Source organism: Pseudophryne corroboree, chromosome 3, assembly GCF_028390025.1.
Source record: "Pseudophryne corroboree isolate aPseCor3 chromosome 3, aPseCor3.hap2, whole genome shotgun sequence".
NCBI lineage: Eukaryota > Metazoa > Chordata > Amphibia > Anura > Myobatrachidae > Pseudophryne > Pseudophryne corroboree.
In genome coordinates, this window is record NC_086446.1 from 61,618,955 (window position 1) to 61,641,004 (window position 22,050).

A 22,050-nucleotide genomic window follows, 5' to 3' on the forward strand; every position below is an offset into this window, starting at 1 on the left:
CTCACCTTCAGGTACCGGAACCTTCCACGGACCTGGAATTCTTCAGTCGGATCCGGACACGGCGATTCCCTCTCGGAGCTGACCGACGACCGAGCTGAGGAGAGAATGGTCTACATTAAAGGGGGGTATCGACCCTTCTTCCGCTGGAACAGAGGATACCCCAGGGGTGGCCGCGACCTTCACCGGTTGGGTGAATGGTCATCACCGGCACAAAGCCTCAGCCACCCAGTTTTCACACACTCGCGCTTTCGCACGTAGTGTGATGAAAAGGATTCTCACGTCCGTGAGCAATCCCGACTCCGGCGCTCGGGGACAAACAAGGGACAGACGTACACGGATGCTACTCACCGTCACAAGTCTTGCACTCCGATCTTCTCCACTTACAGGTCCCTGTAAGGAGGCAAAGAGAAACAGCCGTGCAGGGCCTAACTCTGACCTAGTGTCACACCCTATACTAACTACAACAGCAGAGCCCTCAAACTAGCTCTGTGGGTGTGGTGCAACATAACTAGCACAAACCTCATAACAGCAATCTGCCCTGCACGGTAACCACACACATCGAATACAACTTAACACGGTGTTGTCCCTTTATCTACCCGACTCAGAACACCCCGTAGTGGGGGCCGCACAGCTCACTCACCTAATTACCTCAGGGTGGCCTGGGCCTAGCGCCCAGGGCCACCTGTACTCACCTCGGGGAAACACTGATTAGCTGGGCCTAGCGCCCCCTAACTGCACACAGGCCGGAGGCCTGACTTCGCCCACGGGCCTAGCGCCCGCCTAACTTGTTGCCGTTGGGTGACCTGGGCCTTGTTCCCAGGGTCACCTTGATATTCCCTAATGGCCAAATTACACTAGGGCCTAATGCCCTCTAATGTCCCACAGGCCTACTGCCTGATGTGCCCCTCGGGCCTAATGCCCGCCTAACCGCTGCCGCAGGGGTAGGGTGGCTTGGGCCTAATGCCCAAACCACCTAATCAAATATTGTCCCCCAAACTCCTAACTGCGCCACAGGCCTAGTGCCTGAATTGTACCCTCGGGCCTAATGCCCGTCCCTGGTGGTCGAGGGAGGAAAAGGGGAGGGGGACAGATAGCCTCACTGAGGCCTCACCTAATCTGGGGGCCTCCACCGCCTTCTGCCGCTGACCCGTCCTGGCCAGCGGCGCCTCCGACTCTTCTCTGCGTCCAGCCGCCGCTGGACATCTTCTTCAAGGGGCCGGACGTCTTCTGGCCTCTTCCGCGGCCTCAGGACCTCTTCACCGCTCTTCGGCGCGGCCCGGCGTCTTCTCCCGGCGGTGTCTTCTCTCCTCTTCCACGCGATCCTCTCCGCCGTCGTCCTCTTCTTCGCGCTCCTGCGCGCGGGCTCCTCTTCTGGCTCCCGCCCGGCGTCTGACGTCAGACGCCGGAGGCGGGGCCTATGACGCGGCGAGCGCCGATTGGCTCGCCGCGTCTCTTCCTGATTGGCCGCCGCTCCGGGAGCCGCGATTGGCTCCCGGAGGGCGCCAACATTCAAACGCCCCTGCAGTCTCTGGTCCGGTGCAGGGAAAAAGGTAATCCCTGCACCGGACACCCGCCGCCACGCACCAAGCGCTGGGGACAGACAAGCTGCCCCAGCACTGTCCCCAGCTAGGGACAGCAGCATGGATGTGCCCACAGGGCACATCCTTACATTTCCCCCCCCTTTTTCCTTTATAGTCCCTACAAAGTTCCTCACGACTTCCATTGTCCGCGGGTCAGGGAATTCAGAGGTCCCTCCGGCGAAGGTGCATTCGGGGGCCCAGCCTGGACCAGCTGTGACCCCACATCCTTCCTCCTCCAGCTCCGGGTTCCTCTTACGTCCTGACCTCCATCGGCGGATCCTCTGGGGGAGTGGCATCTCCTCACGGTCGCTTGACGCTGGCCACCAAGGGGAATCTTCCTCCACGGGGACAATAGTCACCCACTCTTGGCCTCCGATATCGCCTGTGGCTTCGTCCCTGTCTTCCAGGTGTGGTATCGACCACCACCCACCAGCGGAATCCTCAGGGGCATCCGTTTCCTCCCGGGCAACAGCCACCACATGTCGAATTTCCTCGTGGGGCATCTCCAAAGGTCCTGTGTCTTCCTCTGGAACGGGTCCTCCCACGGCATCACAGTCCTGTCCCCGTACGTCGGTCCATTTCGGCACTCCCGGCAGGTATTCTTGCCCCAGGACTATCTCCTCCTCTTCACGGAGGGCATTCAACTGGGAGCATGACTCCACCCGATCCTGCCAGTCACTCTCGTCGGCGCTTCCGATGCCAGAGTCGTCCTCCATCTGTTCTGGGAGGGATTCGTCGGCGGACAGCTCACCGTAGTCCGAGTCCTCCTCCGATATCTGGACTGGGGTATTACTTTCCTCCTCAGCGTACTTCTTCGCTTCCGCTGGCACCGCTGCTTCCTCGGCGTACTCCTTCGCTTCCGCTGGCATCGTTACTTCCTCAGCGTACTCCTTCGCTTCCGCTGGCATCGTTACTTCCTCAGCGTACTCCTTCGCTTCCGCTGGCATCGTTACTTCCTCAGCGTACTCCTTTGCTTCCGCTGGCATCTCTTGGTACCCAGGACACTCCTGTTCCGCACGTCCTGGTCGTGGACGGTTCCATCGTGGAGAGATTCCGGACGTCTCAGTCACTGGGTCTTCACGCTTTCCTTGGCAGCGTGGTCTCTCCACCTCCGCCTCATGCGGGAAAGGATTCTGCCTTACTGGGGTCACTTTCCTGGGACAGAGTAGGTCCGCGGCATCTTCCCAGGGGCACTCACTGGCCGCATGTCCTGGTCGCCGACACTTCCAACAAGGGAGGGCCACTGCCACCTTCTCCAAGACGGGTTCCTGGTCCACCTCCTTCACTGGGGAATCTTCACCCGTTGGGTCCGGCTCAGAGGAAATGGGCACCTGCGAACTAACTTCAAGCAAGGCCTTCCGCTCCATCTCCCTGGTTTCCTCCTCCCATCTCTGGGCGCGACCATCCGCAATCATCCGGTCTTCATTCCACGGACAATCGGGAAGCGTATGTCCTCTCGCCTCGCAGAGCGCACACACAGGCTCTGCAGCCACCCGGTCCTAAAGCTGCTGACGAGACTCCGTCATCTTCTTCACCGTGGCCTCGTAGTCCGTCCTGTCTTCCGTCCATGGGCATTCCAGGAGCAGATGTCGGGGATCTCCACAGCTTTCACACCGGGAATCAAACTCGTCTTCGCTCGACTCTTCGTCCCAGGGACAACTGTTGTGCTCATGCCTGTAGTTTCCGCAGAGCAAACACCAGGACTCCTTCTTCGCTTGGCCCTTCTGACGTCTTCGGTCCGCTTCCTGGACCACCTTCTTTGGGGACGTCTCTCGCCAAGTACACTCGCCGGCAAAGTGTCCTGTTTGCCGACATTTCTTGTAGGGCGTCACAGCGGCCTTCTTGCGCCCCTTCTCCCGGCGCTCTTCTTTTCCACGCTTGACCGACCGCTGCACCATCTTCAGGATGTCTGCCCCAGACACCGTCACCCAGTCGCTCTGGTCCGCACACATCCGGGGGTGAGTCTTCTCCGGAGCCGTCCGCAGGGAGGTCTTCTTGGTGGCGTTCCACATCGTGTCCGTGATCCGGTATCTTTGATCCTGCCGACTACGCCAAGTGTGAGAGGTGCGGGGACTGCGGTGCGTGTGGTGCCTGCTGCCGTGCAGGTGTAGACTCGGTACTCACCAGGCGCCGCTCTCTCTCACCTTCAGGTACCGGAACCTTCAACGGACCTGGAATTCTTCAGTCGGATCCGGACACGGCGATTCCCTCTCGGAGCATACCGACGACCGAGCTGAGGAGAGAATGGTCTACATTAAAGGGGGGTATCGACCCTTCTTCCGCTGGAACAGGGGATACCCCAGGGGTGGCCGCGACCTTCACCGGTTGGGTGAATGGTCATCACCGGCACAAAGCCTCAGCCACCCAGTTTTCACACACTCGCGCTTTCGCACGTAGTGTGATGAAAAGGATTCTCACGTCCGTGAGCAATCCCGACTCCGGCGCTCGGGGACAAACAAGGGACAAACGTACACGGATGCTACTCACCGTCACAAGTCTTGCACTCCGATCTTCTCCACTTACAGGTCCCTGTAAGGAGGCAAAGAGAAACAGCCGTGCAGGGCCTAACTCTACCCTAGTGTCACACCCTATACTATCTACAACGGCAGATCCCTCAAACTAGCTCTGTGGGTGTGGTGCAACATAACTAGCACAAACCTCATAACAGCAATCTGCCCTGCACGGTAACCACACACATCGGAATACAACTTAACACGGTGTTGTCCCTTTATCTACCCGACTCAGAACACCCCGTAGTGGGGGCCGCACAGCTCACCCACCTAATTACCTCAGGGTGGCCTGGGCCTAGCGCCCAGGGCCACCTGTACTCACCTCGGGGAAACACTGATTAGCTGGGCCTAGCGCCCCCTAACTGCACACAGGCCGGAGGCCTGACTTCGCCCACGGGCCTAGCGCCCGCCTAACTTGTTGCCGTTGGGTGACCTGGGCCTTGTGACCAGGGTCACCTTGATATTCCCTAATGGCCAAATTACACTAGGGCTTAATGCCCTCTAATGTCCCACAGGCCTACTGCCTGATGTGCCCCTCGGGCCTAATGCCCGCCTAACCGCTGCCGCAGGGGTAGGGTGGCTTGGGCCTAATGCCCAAACCACCTAATCAAATATTGTCCCCCAAACTCCTAACTGCGCCACAGGCCTAGTGCCTGAATTGTACCCTCGGGCCTAATGCCCGTCCCTGGTGGTCGAGGGAGGAAAAGGGGAGGGGGACAGATAGCCTCACTGAGGCCTCACCTAATCCGGGGGCCTCCACCGTCTTCTGCCGCTGACCCGTCCTGGCCAGCGGCGCCTCCGACTCTTCTCCGCGTCCAGCCGCCGCTGGACATCTTCTTCAAGGGGCCGGACGTCTTCTGGCCTCTTCCGCGGCCTCAGGACCTCTTCACCGCTCTTCGGCGCGGCCCGGCGTCTTCTCCCGGCGGTGTCTTCTCTCCTCTTCCACGCGATCCTCTCCGCCGTCGTCCTCTTCTTCGCGCTCCTGCGCGCGGGCTCCTCTTCTGGCTCCCGCCCGGCGTCTTACGTCAGACGCCGGAGGCGGGGCCTATGACGCGGTGAGCGCCGATTGGCTCGCCGCGTCTCTCCCTGATTGGCCGCCGCTCCGGGAGCCGCGATTGGCTCCCGGAGGGCGCCAACATTCAAACGCCCCTGCAGTCTCTGGTCCGGTGCAGGGAAAAAGGTAATCCCTGCACCGGACACCCGCCGCGACGCACCAAGCGCTGGGGACAGACAAGCTGCCCCAGCGCTGTCCCCAGCTAGGGACAGCAGCATGGATGTGCCCACAGGGCACATCCTTACAGCTGTTGTGCGAATTCGCAAAGCATGCGATTATCAAACGACTGCACATGCGTACGGATAATAATGTGTACGTGTGAGGCCAAACGGCTAAGAAATCCTGTGTCTATTTTGATCACTAGAAGTACACAAGTTGATTGACAGGCAGTGACCATTTGAGTCTGGTAACTGGCCGTTTTCTGGGAGTGTCAGTAAAAATGCAGGCGTGCCGAAGAGTTTTCTGGGAGGGTGTGTGATGTCAGCTCTGGCCTATTTCTATCACACAGTAAGAGTAGATCCTGGGCTATACGCAGACTGCACAGACTGGAAAAAATATCTGATGGTGAGTGAGCTGCAAATGGATTTGCAGCTGACTGGTGCATGCAAAGGTTTTCGCACGGCATGCTCAGACTCGCACGGTGCATATTTTCACTGTCTGGGTGGCAACTATCTGATTGCAAACCTCAGCAAAATTGCAGAGGAGCGATCAGATCTGAATTAGGCCCTAAACGTAGCTAGGTTCATCTTTGTCGTGATGCAAACATATATATGCATCACAACAATGCGTGCATGTGGCAGGCTGAGACTATGGACACACGTGTTTAGCTTTTGCATTGCCTTTGGATCACAGGTACAAATATACTGTATAAATGCGCCAGTGTATGTGCACGATACCTGCAGTAAGCTAATTGTGGGCGTGATTATCCGAAGCCAGGATGAGCCTGGCTACATCTGTATATTAATAAGTAAAGTACTGGGCCTGATTCATAAATGACACTATTGAGTACACTCTAGCACCTGATGCTGGAGTCGCGAGTGCAATAATATGCAAACGTTAGTTTCAGCCTTTCCCTTGTGTACTAGGGTGCACCAAACAGGCAAGGGTGTAGCTACCATAGGTGCCGGGAGAGCAGCTGCAATGGGGCCCAGAGCTGAGATGGAATGCTCCCATTTATTGAACTTGCAACTTATAGTACAATGGCCCTCATTCCGAGTTGATCGGTCGCAAGGCGATTTTAGCAGAGTTACACACGCTAAGCCTCCGCCTACTGGGAGTGAATCTTAGCTTCTTAAAATCGCGAACGATGTATTCGCAATATTGCGATTACAAACTACTTAGCAGTTTCAGAGTAGCTTCACACTTACTCGGCATCTGCGATCAGTTCAGTGCTTGTCGTTCCTGGTTTGACGTCACAAACACACCCAGCGTTCGCCCATACACTCCCCCGTTTCTCCAGCCACTTCCGCGTTTTTCCCAGAAACGGTAGCGTTTTTTCCCACACGCCCTTAAAACGGCCTGTTTCTGCCCAGTAACACCCATTTCCTGTCAATCACACTACGATCGCCGGAGCGAAGAAAAAGCCGTGAGTAAAAAAACTATCTTCATTGTAAAATTACTTGGCGCAGTCGCAGTGCGAACATTACGCATGCGCACTAAGCGGAAAATCACTGCGATGCAATGAAATTTACCGAGCGAACGACTCGGAATGAGGGCCCATATTTACAATATAATACAATGTAATACAATAAATACGTGAATAAATAAATAGTATATCACATTATGAAACATAATATAACAAATGAAATGCCCGCAATATACCAAGAAAAAGCATCAAGTTAACGAAATCTGTACAAAAAAACAAAACTTCATATTATTATCCCACTATTTACACATTTTGTAAAGGATAACTGAGCAAAGCTTTTTAGATCTATACAAAACCCGTTCCATGAAATAACCATATCACAAAAATCTATGGGATGTGGAAGGATTGAAAAAGTTCCAGCTAGACTATGAAAGGATTTTGGCCACCCACTCATGGGGGTTTCAGGTGGCCCCACCAATTGGACCACCTGACAACATCCACCCTTTTCATGTCTAGAACATCATCTTCTCCACCTCATGCAGAATCAAATCCACCACCACTTCACAAGGAAGGATTTTATTCTTTAGGGAAACCTGACACCGTGCCATCCATGTGTGATATCTAATTACTAAACTGACTAAATAAATTGTGGTCAAATTAAATACACCATATCTTTTGAAAGCTCCATAAGCCCACTCTGGGTAACTAAGCCCCGAAAGGCACGGGATACCCAAAGCTCCTGAAACTCTCTTATAAACTGTTATATTAAAGGGACACTTGATCAAGAAATGCTCCATCGTCTCCACCTCCCCTAGACATTCCTCCCATGGACAACCATGATCATTGGCATTTCTCCACATCATGTTTCCCTTCACGTAAAGCATCCCATGGAAAGAAAGCCATGCAATGTCTCCAAACTTCAACGGTATCCTCTCTGAATTTATGAGAGCTAATCCAGCAGAAGCGACATCACTTGGACAATCCCTTAGTGACAGCGGAACATGAAAGTAGGTTTGCAAAATCCTCTTCCCCAACTCCTTCTTGGAAAGGCTTTTGACTTCCCCCACTTCCAGACCCCAACGCTTTATCACCTTCAAGCTCTAGACAACATAGATCGGCAGATACCCTTTACCCTTTCCGAATTTGAGGATTATTCACTTGACCACCACCTAACTAAAGTTGAGAAAGGGTGACACCTAGACCTCAAATCCACTTACCCATCGAGGAGAAGTTTCTAACAATAAACTCCAAAGGTTATGTTTTAAAAAGATTGTGACAAAAAAATAAATAAAAGGGTTAACCATGCCAGCCCCTCCATCTTTCCTCGACTTGTAAGTAATACCTATCTTGATTAGATTAATCCTGTTTCCCCAAAATAAACCATCTGGGCTTGGGGATTTCCTACAATTTAACTTATCAATTGCCATCTTAACTTCCTCTGCCATCACAGCCCTACCAAAGGTTTCAATCGAGGCATCTGGTTTACAAAGTCCAGGTTTCTCACTCAGAAATGTTTCCATCCTTTTTCTGATAAGTGGCTGCTCAGACAAAAGATTGGAGTAATAAGATCTAATGACTCTCAAGATGCCTTCCTTCTCCTCACGAAGAACACCCTGTCTGTCAAAAAGATCCCTCACCTCCTTCATCTCAACTGATCTTCTGCAATTCTGGTAAGGATCAGGTGAGTGGTATTTGCCAAAATCCCTCTCAAAAATCAAAGAATCCAGCCAGTTACACTGATATTCATTTAGTTGAGCCTTCACTCGGGAGATTTCCCCACTGTCTCCACACTCAGATATCAAGAAATCTAATTTCCTTCTCAAACTCTGGTAGATATTTCGCTTTATCAAGTTATTTTTTTCTACCAACCTCTTAAAGAATCTCCGAATTCTCTTTTTAATTTCTTCCCACCACTCAGATCTACTCCATCCAGCCTCCAAAAGTGTTTCCTGAGATTGAAAGAAGTCTCTAAAGGATTGTCTAATCTTTTTCTCCTTTAGGAGCTCAGAATTCAGTCGCCATAGGCCCCACCCCTTCTGAGTAGCTTCAGAGACATTCAAAATGACAGAGAGAAAATCATGATCAGAGAACTCTACTGGCTTTACCTCTGGAGGCAAAGTTTTTGAGGTCTCTTTAACAAAAAAACTATCTATCGTAGATCTATGACTACCACTACCACTAAAGAAAGTGTAACCTGTGAGGTCTGGAGAGTGGTGAACGTGCATATCCACCAAACCTGCCTGTCTAATCATACTAAAAAATTCATTCAAAAAGTCATAGCCCAGGGCTGTCTTTGAATCTCCCGTCTTTTGGCCTAATAACGGTGTTGAAATCACCACCATAAAAAGGCCATAAAAAGGAATAGTTTTATCTCTCTGAAGAGACATTTCCTGTCCCACTTTGACTGTGGCCCATAGATATTGATGAGCCTCAGGTCATGTCCTCTCAGGTTGACCTCTAAAATCAATCATTTACCTGCCTGTAGTTCTATAACCCTGTGCACGGTTACCATGCCAGTAAAAATCACTGCCTCCCCACTGTACAGCTCGACCACAAGAGACCAGTAGGAAGGTCCATGCCTCCACTCCCTTTTCGCCTTGTTGGATGTCCAACCTACTAATTCTGGTCTCTTTCAAAAACAAAAAATCAATCTCAACTGTATTGAAAAAATCAAAGGCCATATAACAAGCTACAGAAGCCACATTAATGTTGGCACATCGTATGGGTTGGGGATCAATTTTTTTTGGGTTATAGAAGCAGGACCCTGCTCACTTTTCCTTTACAAACCTCACTGAGACCCTCCTAGATGATCACGCATTCTGACTAGTCACCTTCTTAGGAGTGACTTTAGCCTTCTTAACCACCATTTTTCCAGAGTCCTCACTAGGAGGGGTCATGGGTCTAGTGGTTCACAAGCAGACTTAATTTCCAGGTGCTGATTACCCAGTACATTATCTTCCAGTGGAATTCTTGGACCTATTACTGAACCAGATAATTCTAAATTTTTCCCACCACCCCTCCACATTATTTTGGTCACTTCCTTCCCCCATACTTTCCACACTTTTTTTAATCAGCTCTGTGCCAACTGTGTCTCATTCCAGTCTGTCCTGGATTTCTACATCAGATTCTATTTCTGCTATCTGTCTCTTTCCAATATTTTTTCTTTTCCTAACTCTTTTTACCCTGTACCACCACTACCTTAGGGCTTACTACCACTTTCCTTGCTTTGCGTCTGTTCACCTTGGGGACTAAAATGGTCTCTCCCTCATTTTTAACAATTTCTCCTTCATTCACCTCATCTGAAGTAAAAACGTCAAACCGGTTACTTAAACTCACTTGTGCTTCCTACCCCTTTCTCTTACTACTTTTCGTTATTTCTTGAAAGGAATAATTTTTATTCACTAATGTATGATTTTCCACTACCACAACAGATGTTACCTCCTTATTCACAGTTTTCTGATTTCCCTGCTGACCTGCTGCTTCCTTATCTGTTACCCTCTGAAATGCCTGCTTCTGACCATATTTCTTTCCCCCAGTTGGCACATCCTCCTCCATATTGTGTTCTGCCCAGGGGCTTCTGCTGTAGGGGTTACCATCCTCCCCACACAGATTACACGTAACATTGTTTTGAAGTATGTCCCAGTTTACCACATAAAGTACATTTAGTCACAGTACAATCGCTACTTAAGTGGCGGAAGTCCCCAGAGTGGAAACATGTTCTTGGTTGCCCCTGGTAAAAACATTGTATGTGATCTCTACTGATATACTGTAGGCAGCAGAAGAAAAGTATGCAAATCCCCTGTCTGTATTCCTTAATTTGACCATTGCAGCCCACACTCCTCCCCACATTCCCATGGTAAAGCCAACCTTTATCAAATCTGATTCCACATCATAAAACCATGTTAACCAGTATTTTATATCTTGAAGAGAAATAGATTCATTTCTTACCAAAATATTCATTTTTACCTTATCCTGTTTTGTAACCAGCACTGCTTTATAAGCATCATATGGCTTGGATGACCGATACGCCTGCCACTTTATCCAAAAGGCTTGAAGCCCCTGATATGAACTAAAACTCAGATCGAAATCTGCAGTTTTTACTGGATGGATACAGGCGTATAGGTCAGTTGCATGGAACCCCAAACTAAAGATCATTTGCACAAAAACTTATTTGGAAGGGGATTCACCTTTTCCCAGCCTTTTAAATTGAATTAAATTTCTCCTCTTCCCCACCTGACCTGATCCCATATTTGTTTGGAAACTATTAGAGCTTATACCTGGCTTAGCATTAACCATTTCTTTGTAAATGTGACCAACGCTCTACTTATATAGGTAATACTGGGGTGGCAGCAGTACGTGTGAGAGGTTAAACCCAGAAACCTCCAGTAATTACAGATCAAACAGGATTTACACAACTGCTCCTGCTTGCAAAATAAAAATGTCAGTTTAAGTGAAAAAAACACAGAATAAGAGCCCTCATTCCGAGTTGATCGGTCGCAAGGCGAATTTAGCAGAGTTACACACGCTAAGCCTATGCCTACTGGGAGTGTATCTTAGCATCTTAAAATTGCGACCGATGTATTCGCAATATTGCGATTACAAACTACTTAGCAGTTTCTGAGTAACTTCAACCTTACTCTGCCTGTGCGATCAGTTCAGTGCTTGTCGTTCCTGGTTTGACGTCATAAACACACCCTGCGTTCGCCCAGACACTCCCCCGTTTTTCCGGCCACTCCTGCGTTTTTTCCGGAAACGGTAGTGTTTTCATCCACACGCCCATAAAACGCTGTGTTTCCGCCCAGTAACACCCATTTCCTGTCAATCACACTACGATCGCCGGAGCGAAGAAAAAGCCGTGAGTAAAAATCCTTTCTTCATAGCAAAATTACTTGGCGCAGTCGCAGTGCGAACATTGCGCATGCGTACTAAGCGGATTTTCATTGCGATGCGAAGAAAAAGAACGAGCGAACGACTCGGAATGAGGGCCCATATGTAGTATGAAAAATACTGACGTTTATTTGTCTATAAATAATATAAGGTCAAAATTAGCTTTTTCCCAAATATATAAAAAAAATAGTAATAGTGATAATCATAAAGTTGGGCAAAGAATGATGATAAAGAAAAATAAAAAATAATAATAAAAAAATAATAAAATATAAAAATGAAAAATAGAAAGTGGAAATGAAAAATTAGAAAAATATATATCTAAGTCCCAAAATGTCTGGTGTGAGCAGAGTGTGGCGTCCCACCTCTTTTCCACCTTATTGTCGTTTTGTACTATCCGGTATCACAGTATAAATTGATATTTCTGGATTGGCAGGAATGTTGAATTCCACAGTTAGTCACAATATCGCTGTGGCGTACCCCAATCTGGACAGTGGTGGGATGAGGTGATCAGCGTGAAGGTAAAATTAAATAGCCCCGGACTCCCTGCTAACCTCCTCCGTCCTGTACAGCAAGAGACGTCCGCAAACACAGACGTCTGCCAGTGTTCAAAACCGGAGGGACGCGGTCATGCCTCTGGGGGGAAGGTATCAACGACTTCGGGACCCACAAGAGGACTGTCCGCCGTGAACCTTCCCTCCTACGGGGTAGATTACCTTTTCTCCTGCGCTCGATCCCGTCACACACTTCCACTCCTTTCTTCTGTCTTCTCTCAGCCTGACGATCGGTGCTCCGCTCTCAGGTCTGTGTCCTCTCGGCCGTGCGGCTCCGTTTCTCCTCCACAGCGTCTCTTGCGAATCAATTTGTTCCGTCCAGATATATTTCAAATACTGTTGTTTTCTATAGATAATATGGAGAGTGGTGATGCAATGTTCAGTTCCTTCTCCAACGCGTATCGACCCGTTTGGGTCTTCCTCAGATACATAGACGACGTGATCTTCATCTGGCAGAGCACAGAAGAAAGACTTTTAGAATTTCTCAAATACATCAATGCAAACAATAAGAATTTGGTTTTCACTACAGAACACAGCAAATCGACAGTGAACTTTTTAGATATAACGGTTTTCATAGAAAATTCTACTATCCATACAAAGACCTTTCAGAAGAGTGTAGACGTGAATAGCTACATTCTAAACAGTAGTGCACATCACCCGAACTGGCTAAAGAGCATCCCACTAGGCCAGTTTAAACGGATTAGAAAAAACTGTACAAAAATAGAGGATTTCGAAACACAAGCAGAAGAAATGAAATGCCAATTTATAGATAAAGGCTACAAGGAAGATATTCTGGAGAAAGACTTAGAAAAAGCAAAAGAAATAGACAGAAACACTCTCCTAACATACAAGAATAAAGACACAACAAATGAAGCTTTCAAAACAGCCTTCATTACACAATACAGCACAAACAACCGGCAGTTAGAAAAAATCCTATACAAACACTGGCATATTCTACTAGAAGACGACATCTTAGCAGACAAACTCCCATCAAGGCCAAAAGTTATCTACAAAAGAGCACCAGACCTAAAATCAAGATTGTCACATAGTCACCTTAGAAAAGTAGAAAAAATACAGACTACCATGACAGGACAGAAACTTAACAAAGGTTTTTTTCATTGTGGCACCTGCAACTATTGTAGAACACACAAAGTGAGCACCAAAAGGGTCACCAACTTTATTTCCAACAAAACAGGAGAAGTTTTTGATATACAAGAACATATCTCATGTCATAGCAAAGGGGTGATCTACCTAGCTGAATGCCCGTGCAAACTACAGTATGTAGGGAGAACAACAAGACCCCTTAAAACGAGAATAGCTGAACATGTCAGAAACATCAAACACGGTTTAGAAACGCATAATTTGTCACAGCATTTCAAAGAAACACACGACAGCAACTCGACAGGTTTGAAGATACTGGGAATTAAGTTAGTACCACCAAATTGGAGAGGAGGAGACTTTTTGAAAAAAATAAACAAAGAGGAATTAAGATGGATGTACACGCTAAAAACACTGAGACCACAGGGTTTGAACTTAGACAATGAAGTGAGGTCAATAGTGATGAACTGATGGATATTCAGAGCCCATATTCCGTCTAGTTTATTTAAAGGCTAGTACGACATCACAAAACGTCAGTACTACATTTCATACCACCATAAATATGTTCCAGTGTACAAACAACACGTAAGAAGACTCAAAACAATACATCCTGTTATATCATGTAAAGGTCTTTTGCATAACCTCAGCTCATCCACATATTTCAAAAAAACAGCAATCACTCATAACCACTAAATAACACACAACAATTGGGTATAAATACTGGGAAATAGCTTTTCTCACTCTAAGCTGTATCTTCTATTACACCAATAACTATCAAAGGAAGTTAACAAAACAATGTATTTCATGTATTCTATTCCCGTAGATAAATTAATAATATATATCAACAAAAAAACACAAAATGAATTCTGTTAGACTGGATACATACTGCTGAATCAATCATTTCTAAAACAAACGAAGAAAAATAGTTTTTTTATGTTTCTAGTATTAAAACTTATTATTTGCAAAATCAACATAAGAAGATTATACAAGATGTTTATTTTATTCTATTTTATTTTATTATATACATTATTAGTTGTTTTTCTTTGGTTTTGCACACAGCAACAAATGGCAATCATAATTTTTTCTTATACAAGCCTGTTTAATTATGTTGCAAATCCAAAGACACATTGCATCCATTTAGCTTATACAGAGGTATTATGGACACACCCCTTTTTGGGATGACACAATCAAGTATGGGCATAAAAAGCCCTCAACAAAGATGGTGAATAAGGACTCCCTGAGGAAGACCCAAATGGGTCGATACGCGTTGGAGAAGGAACTGAACATTGCATCACCACTCTCCATATTATCTATAGAAAACAACAGTATTTGAAATATATCTGGACGGAACAAATTGATTCGCAAGAGACGCTGTGGAGGAGAAACGGAGCCGCACGGCCGAGAGGACACAGACCTGAGAGCGGAGCACTGATCGTCAGGCTGAGAGAAGACAGAAGAAAGGAGTGGAAGTGTGTGACGGGATCGAGCGCAGGAGAAAAGGTAATCTACCCCGTAGGAGGGAAGGTTCACGGCGGACAGTCCTCTTGTGGGTCCCGAAGTCGTTGATACCTTCCCCCCAGAGGCATGACCGCGTCCCTCCGGTTTTGAACACTGGCAGACGTCTGTGTTTGCGGACGTCTCTTGCTGTACAGGACGGAGGAGGTTAGCGGGGAGTCCGGGGCTATTTAATTTTACCTTCACCCTGATCACCTCATCCCACCACTGTCCAGATTGGGGTACCCCACAGCGATATTGTGACTAACTGTGGAATTCAACATTCCAGAAATATCAATTTAACCTTAGCATTAACCAAGTTTGCATAGGAAATAGTACCTGGGACTGGCTGCTTAATGGCATCAACCAATGGCACAGACATTGCATTACCATCCCCAGACCCCTTATTAATTTTTACTTGCTCCTTATGCAATAACTAAGCTGCAACTTGAGCTCTTTCAGGCACCAGCATTTGTCCATATACACTCTCAATGATCTGTTGTTCACAAGATGACAGTTTATTCTTATGCAAAATTGGCATTCCTTGTGCTGTTTGCTGGTGCTGCTGTTCTGTACCTGTGGAAGAAAGAGACTGCACTTCTTGGGCATTAACCCCTGGTTTGCCATCCGGTGCCAAACACCTACCTGCACCCAAAGTTGCCCCAGAGGTGCCTGCCTCAGTGCCCTTTTCCGCCCTTGCTGCCAACAAGATTTCCACGCCAATAATATCCATCCTTAGCTGGAAGTCAGAACGCTCCACTTCCAGACCTTAACTTTCAGCTGCTGCACCAGCAGTAGATGGTTCACACAGCATAGGCGTCGGGCCAGCAAGTTCAGCAGCAATTACTGCTGCACCTGCTACATCAGTATCCTGTGCATCCTCTTCTGCCTGCATCACTGCTGAATCTTGGGGAGATGCCTCCCCAGCCCCAATCTCCGCAGCCACTGGTACCTCTGCAACAGAACTTTGTCTGTCCGATTGACAGACCTCTATTTCTTGATTATCTTTCACCACAGACTCACAGGAAACAACAGGTCTATCACTTTTTGCTTTGCTTTTCTCCTGTAACCGCTTCACTGACAGTTGAGCTTTAACCCTTTCAAGGGCAGATGTTAGTACAAGTAGCTCTTCTTTCAGAATCGGCCTCTCCCATTTATAGCATGAGTTTCTTTTCTTCTTTTTACTTGCTATTGTATTGTTTATTGTTCAGAGACGGGTTTTCTCGCTGCAGTTCTTTAATAGTATTTATACGTCTCCATCTCCTCCTCATCCTCTTGTCTCCTGGGGATGCCAGCACATTCTCCCCAGCGTCCAAAGGCCGGGACCCCCATCTTCACTAACAGTCAGGCTGGCAGAAGCTGCTTTCACTCCACCTTGAGTTAAATTTCACATTAATGGAAATACTGGGCACTTCTGCCACTGGCTGGCTACCTATTACTATGGCTCCAGGGTGTACTGTCGTAGCACTTACAGTGCTCTGGATGCAGTCCATATTCAGGGAGCTTTCTCCCCTGGGGAGATCCATCCCACCCAGGGAAGCCAGCAGGGAAATCCCCTATGTAAAACTCTCTGCAGCTGGAGCTTACCTCCTCACAACCTGCTCCTTGCACACACAGCTCACTCCTGCAGAGTCTCCACCCACAGCCCTGTCTGTGCTACAGGTGCCCAGAGCTGAGAGGGGCCACCTTCCCTGTCACAGTTACATGTGTTATATACAAGGGCATAACTACAGGGAGTGCAGCTGCTATGGAGCCCAGAGCTGAGAGGGGCCACCTTCCCTGTCACAGTTACATATGTTATATACAAGGCTGTAGCACCCATAGGTACAGGGAGAGCAGCTGCTATGGGGACCAGAACCTAGAGGGCCCACCTTCCCTGTCACAGTTACATATGTTATATACATTTTTCGCCATTGGGTGGTACATAGGGATCCTTTCAAACTTTTTCCTTGAGGCCTGTAATATATCTAGGTATGTCCCTGGAACTGCTCATTGTAGTGTGGTATAAATGAACTGGAGGGCATTTTAATCTTATATAATATCAACCGGGGCACTGTAATGATGCACAATATGGATGGGGAGCACGGTATATCATAATGTGAATTGGGGGTACTGTGCGGCATAATGTGTACTGGCAGCTCTGAAATGTGACATAGGGTGAACTTAAGCACTACTGTGATTCATAAAAGAAACTAGTGCACATAGTTGGCATAACATTAAATAAGGCTCTACTATGGTTCAGAAAATGAACTAGGGCACGATTATAGGGCATAAACTTAACAACTGCTGCAGAGAAATGTCTCTCTAGAAGCATTGGGATGGGGCCCCTTCAAAATGTTGGTATGGGGCCCACAAAGTTCTGGCTACGCCCCTGCAAACAGGAATGCCAACAGCTTTACATCTCCATATCTGATACCATCGGCCACATAAGCAATAACACCACTCTGCACACTCCCAGTGTAATTAATGCGCCGTTGGTGTTTCTGCATTTTTATTCATGCTTGAGCACATGTGACTTAATTAGTGTCTTAGGCAATTTCATTTAACCACCTGTACTCAATCTTGGATATCTTTAAATCCTGTAATGCTGTTGTTAAACTACAAGTCCCAGCATGCTTTGCTAGCTGATCTGTTGGAGGGCATGCTGGGACTTGTAGTTTCCCAACAGCAGGAGAGCCACAGGCTGGCCAGGCCTGGACTAGTTAAAGGAGGGGGTAGCAGACTTTGAGGTGAGTCAGAGAGGGGAGTGACATTCAATACATACACAAGACAGTCTCATTACTATGGGACGGATGCTATGGGAGAATGGGGGTCATTCCGACCTGATCGCTAACAGGCTACTTTTAGCAGTGCTGCGATCAGATAGTCGCGGCCTCCAGGGGAGGGGGTAATCGCTGTGCAGGGCTGCAATCCACTGTGCAGAGCTGCACAAGTAAAAAGTTTGTTCAGTCTCTGCACAGCTCAAGATTTACTCATCCGCTGTGACGATCTTTCCTGGAGCTGATGTCAGGATCCCTCCCTGCTGACATCCGGACACGCCTGCGTTTTCTTTGGGACTCCCAGAAAATGGTAAATTTTCGCCCCCGGCTGGCCTCTTCTTGTCAATCTTCTATGCGTTCGCTGCTGTGAACGCATTCTTCTGTATTCTCGACGCTGCCCGGCGACGACCATTGCCGGGCAATGGCGTGCCTGCGCATTGCCGCCCTGCGTGCATGCGCAGTTCGGACCCGTTCGCACGGCTGCGAAAAAAAGCAGGATGCGAACAGGTCAGAATGACCCCCAATGTACACTGTCCATCCCTGCAGAGCAAGATCAGCACAAGGGAAAGTTGCACACTCTATAATGTATTCTCTGCAAGTCCCCACATCAGAATGTGACAGCCCAACCCGCGTGCTTTCCTCCTGTTCCTCCTGCCCCCAGATCTTCTCTGCTTTCCCTAGGAACCATTAGTCATCTTGCACTCACCCTCTTAATAGCTATCCCCTTTTATACTGTTCTCACTAGATCCCCCTGGATGTGGTATAAATGGTTCACCTGTAATCAGGTCGACATGAGACAGTGATTATATCTATCTGGATGATATGTCATCATGATGAACTGTCAAAAAAAAACATCCCTGGTGGTCAAGTGGCTTCTTACCTGCTCCCAGCAACTTCTTCTTATGGGTCCTGGTGGCGCTGTGAGAGTCAGTTCTACTTTCTTGTGTGTCCATTAGGGGGCACGGGAGATACTTTTATGCTGGGTATTGGTGGTGTGGGAGTGATCAGGCACCAAAGAGTTAAATAAATGTTATTGCATGCCTCAGTCCCCCTTTCCCTATACCCTGCCCCTCTGGCCTGGACCCACCAGTTTTTTTCTCCTTTGGTGCTAGCAGGAGTAGCACATTTACAGTGGAGCTGGATTACTGTATGTATTTATTTATTTTTTCCCCTTCATTGTGCGGCAGCATGGGCGTCCATGGGATGCCTACAGAGCTGCTCCAACACCCAACAATGGCGTCAGCAGCACCGGCGACTGGGGTGGTGACTTCCACCAAGGGTGACCTCAGCAGAGAGCACACACTTCCGGGAGACCCCGCAGCCGCATCCAGATGCCGGGAAGTGTCGATCCTCCTGCTGCTGGGATACAGCTGGGGGCAAGTGCGGTGGGGGCACAGGGCACTGCGCAACACCACTAGAAAATCAGAGCATATGCTACAGGCCACTGCAGAGTCCTTGGGGTTAAATTAGCACATGAGGATTAGGTGGGCCAAGCTGTAGCCCCTCCCCCATCCCTGAGGCTTACTTGGAGTCTGAGCTAACTGCCTGCTTCAGGGTAAACATTCCTCCCTCTTGTTCTCTGCCTTTTTAATGCTGAGCAGCCACTTTTTGTTTAAACACATGCTGCTTCGGTTTGGCACAGAGAGAGAGGCTCAGGGTTTCCTCTCCCCTGTACCTTGCTACCAGAGCCTGGTCCTTTGCTAGACTTTTGCCTGCTTCACATGGCTGTATAGTTGAGTATGGTTGCCAACTTCTTTTTAGTGCTTCAAGTACTGTGTGCTTGTGGGTTGTGCATGTGAGTTATTTGAGAATTATTTGCCACTCACTATACAGGAACAAGTATTTGTATGATGTAAATATCCATAATGAATGATATTGTTAGAACTACCGCACTGTTTGCAGTTTGGGGTAGATGTACTCTCTGGCACTACAGTTGCTTCACTCTCAGCTTGGTCTCAGTTTGGGAAGTTTTTTGTGGGAAAATATGCCTCCTAAAGTCAGAGTTGACAAGGGGGTCACTATACTTGTGCCACACACTTGCAGAGTTTGTTGTAATATTTTCTCCCACAGAATCCGGACAACGATGGCATGTACTACCGCTGTATTTATGGCTACAAGGTGAGAATCGCCAACAGTGGCACAGGTACCTGAAGAACCAACTTGGGTTTCTGCAATGAAGCAGGTGATGTACCAATTAGTGGACTGCTTGTCGGCTCCTCCATTGGCAATGCCTGCTGTTACGACTCCTGGCACACCATTACTTATGACAGGGCTGGCACAGCCTTGCCATATTTATACTGAGCCACCATGGCTGCAGTCATTTGTGCAGTCTGTACAATACTTGGCAGATATTTTGGCTGCAGCACAGCCCTTGGGTCAAGGATCCAAGCACAGGTCCCTGACACAGGTAAGTTCTACTCCTCTATCAGACTCAGAACTGGACCCAGAACAGAAGTCCCTTTCAGACCTGGGGTCAACCGGTTCTGACATAGAGTCCACTATGGTTCTGAGGACTCCATGTCCATCACGGATGTAAAAAACACTGGTCAGGGAAGTGAGAGCAATACTTCAGATTGAAGAAGTGGACCAATCACCCCGGGATAAAGCTCCATTTTTCAAACATCCAAAGAAGGAATCTACTCATTTTCCTTTGTCAGCCCAGCTCGAGGACCTCTTGGAGGTAGCATGGGCCCAGCCAGGTCAGCGGGTACAGTTATCCAAGCTTATGGCTTCTTTTTACCCTCTCCCACCTAAGGAGAGAGCTAGGTATGAAAACCCTCCTCCAGTAGATGCGCTTATGGCATGCTTGGTTAGATCCACAGTGCTGCCTATCCCAGATACATCTTCTTTAAAGATTGCACATATAGGAAGCTAGATAATTTTTATAAATCCCCTTATTCTCAGACTAGAGCCATTACTTGCCCATCAATGGCATCAGTCTGGATGGCTAAAGCTATTAGAGAATGGGCAAAGAAGTTGGAGCTTGGACCTACAGACAACAAGAGCAGAAGGAAATTACTGGTTCATGTATTAAATATTCAGAGGGCAAGTACCTATTTGGGTGAGGCGGCCATTGTACCGGAGTGATAACATCCAAGGTTTTAGCCTCCATGATAACGGCCAGTAGAGCATTTTGGCTACAGTCTTGGCAAGCAGACGCCAGTTCCAAGAAAGCTCTTGAGGCTCTTCCTTATGCAGGTGATACACTGGTTGGGAAGGAGTTAGACAAGATAGTGTCTATTCTGGCAGCATCCAAGTCAGCCTTCTTGCCTTCAGCTGCACCTCTGTGGGCCAGAACTACTTTTTGTTCCTTTTTCCCACAGGGTAGAGCAAGGGGGCAGCACCCTCTAGATATCAGCCTCCTTCCAAGGGTTCCAAAGCCTGAATGAAACAATCCTGGGCTAACAGGTGTCCAGCTGCAAAGCAGCCAGAGAAACCCACTGCCTGATGGGATGGGCCTCCTCCTCAGAGATCCAAGGGTAGGAGGCCGACTTCTGTCCTTCGCTCCAAGGTGGATAGATACAACAACAGCTCCATAGGTCAGAAACGTCATCTCCCAGGGGTAAGCACTGACATTTTTCAGAAAATCCTCCAAGAAGATTCTTTTGCACAGGACTTCCATGGGATATAACAAAAGCAGAAGCACTTCAACACTCAATGCAAGCTCTGCAAGCCTCCGATGTCATTACTACAGTGCCCCAGGTTCAGAGGGGTTGGGGTTTTTATACCAGCCTCTTTCTAGTTCAGAAGCCAGATGGCTCATACCAACCCATACTCAACCTAAAGAAACTGAAGAAAGTATCTTAAAAGTTTTGCATGAAGTCCCTCCCATTCATTATTCTAGCACTGGAAGAGGGGGATTTCATGGCATCCTTGGACATTCAGGATGCATATCTGCCTATTCCCATCAGACCAGATCATCAGCTCTTTGCCATCAAGGAGGATCATTTCCAGTTTCATGCATTACCATTTGGTTTGTCAACAGCCCCTCGGGTGTTTACCAAAATTATGGCAGTTATGGCAGCACAGCTATGCTGCAGAGGAATCCGCATAGTACCTTATTTGGTTGATCTTCTGATCTTGGCACAATAGGTGTTACAGGATCACATTCATGTCACAGTGAATCTTTTGCAGTTTCACGACTGAAGGATAAATTGGCAAATATCATCTTTGACACCTTCACAGGAAATGCTACACTTGGGGGTGTTTTTGGATTCTTGCCTTCAACTTGTTTTCCTGCCACTAGACAAGGTTCTAGCCTTGCAGTCAAAAATCAAGATCTTTTTTGCAGTATCGGAGGGTCTCCATTCATGCATGTACGAGGATCCTAGGTTCAATGGTAGCAATATTCGACATGGTGTAATATACTCCGTTTCACTCCCGCCCCCTCAGCTACAGATCCTCAACCAGTCGGATGCAGACCATGATTCTCTCTCCAGATGTTCGAAACTCCCTCACGTGGTGGCTCTTGCTGACCAATTTGACAGGGACACCCATTCTGGGAGTCATCCACAAATTCAAAAAGGAAGGGG

At 48.1% G+C, this 22,050-nt stretch overlaps 1 protein-coding gene across 1 annotated transcript in view; it reads left to right on the forward strand.

Moving 5' to 3' along the window:
* Positions 1 to 22,050, forward strand: part of LOC135054729 (NACHT, LRR and PYD domains-containing protein 3-like) — a 188,137-nt gene that overhangs the window by 43,160 nt on the left and 122,927 nt on the right. The window lies entirely within an intron of this gene.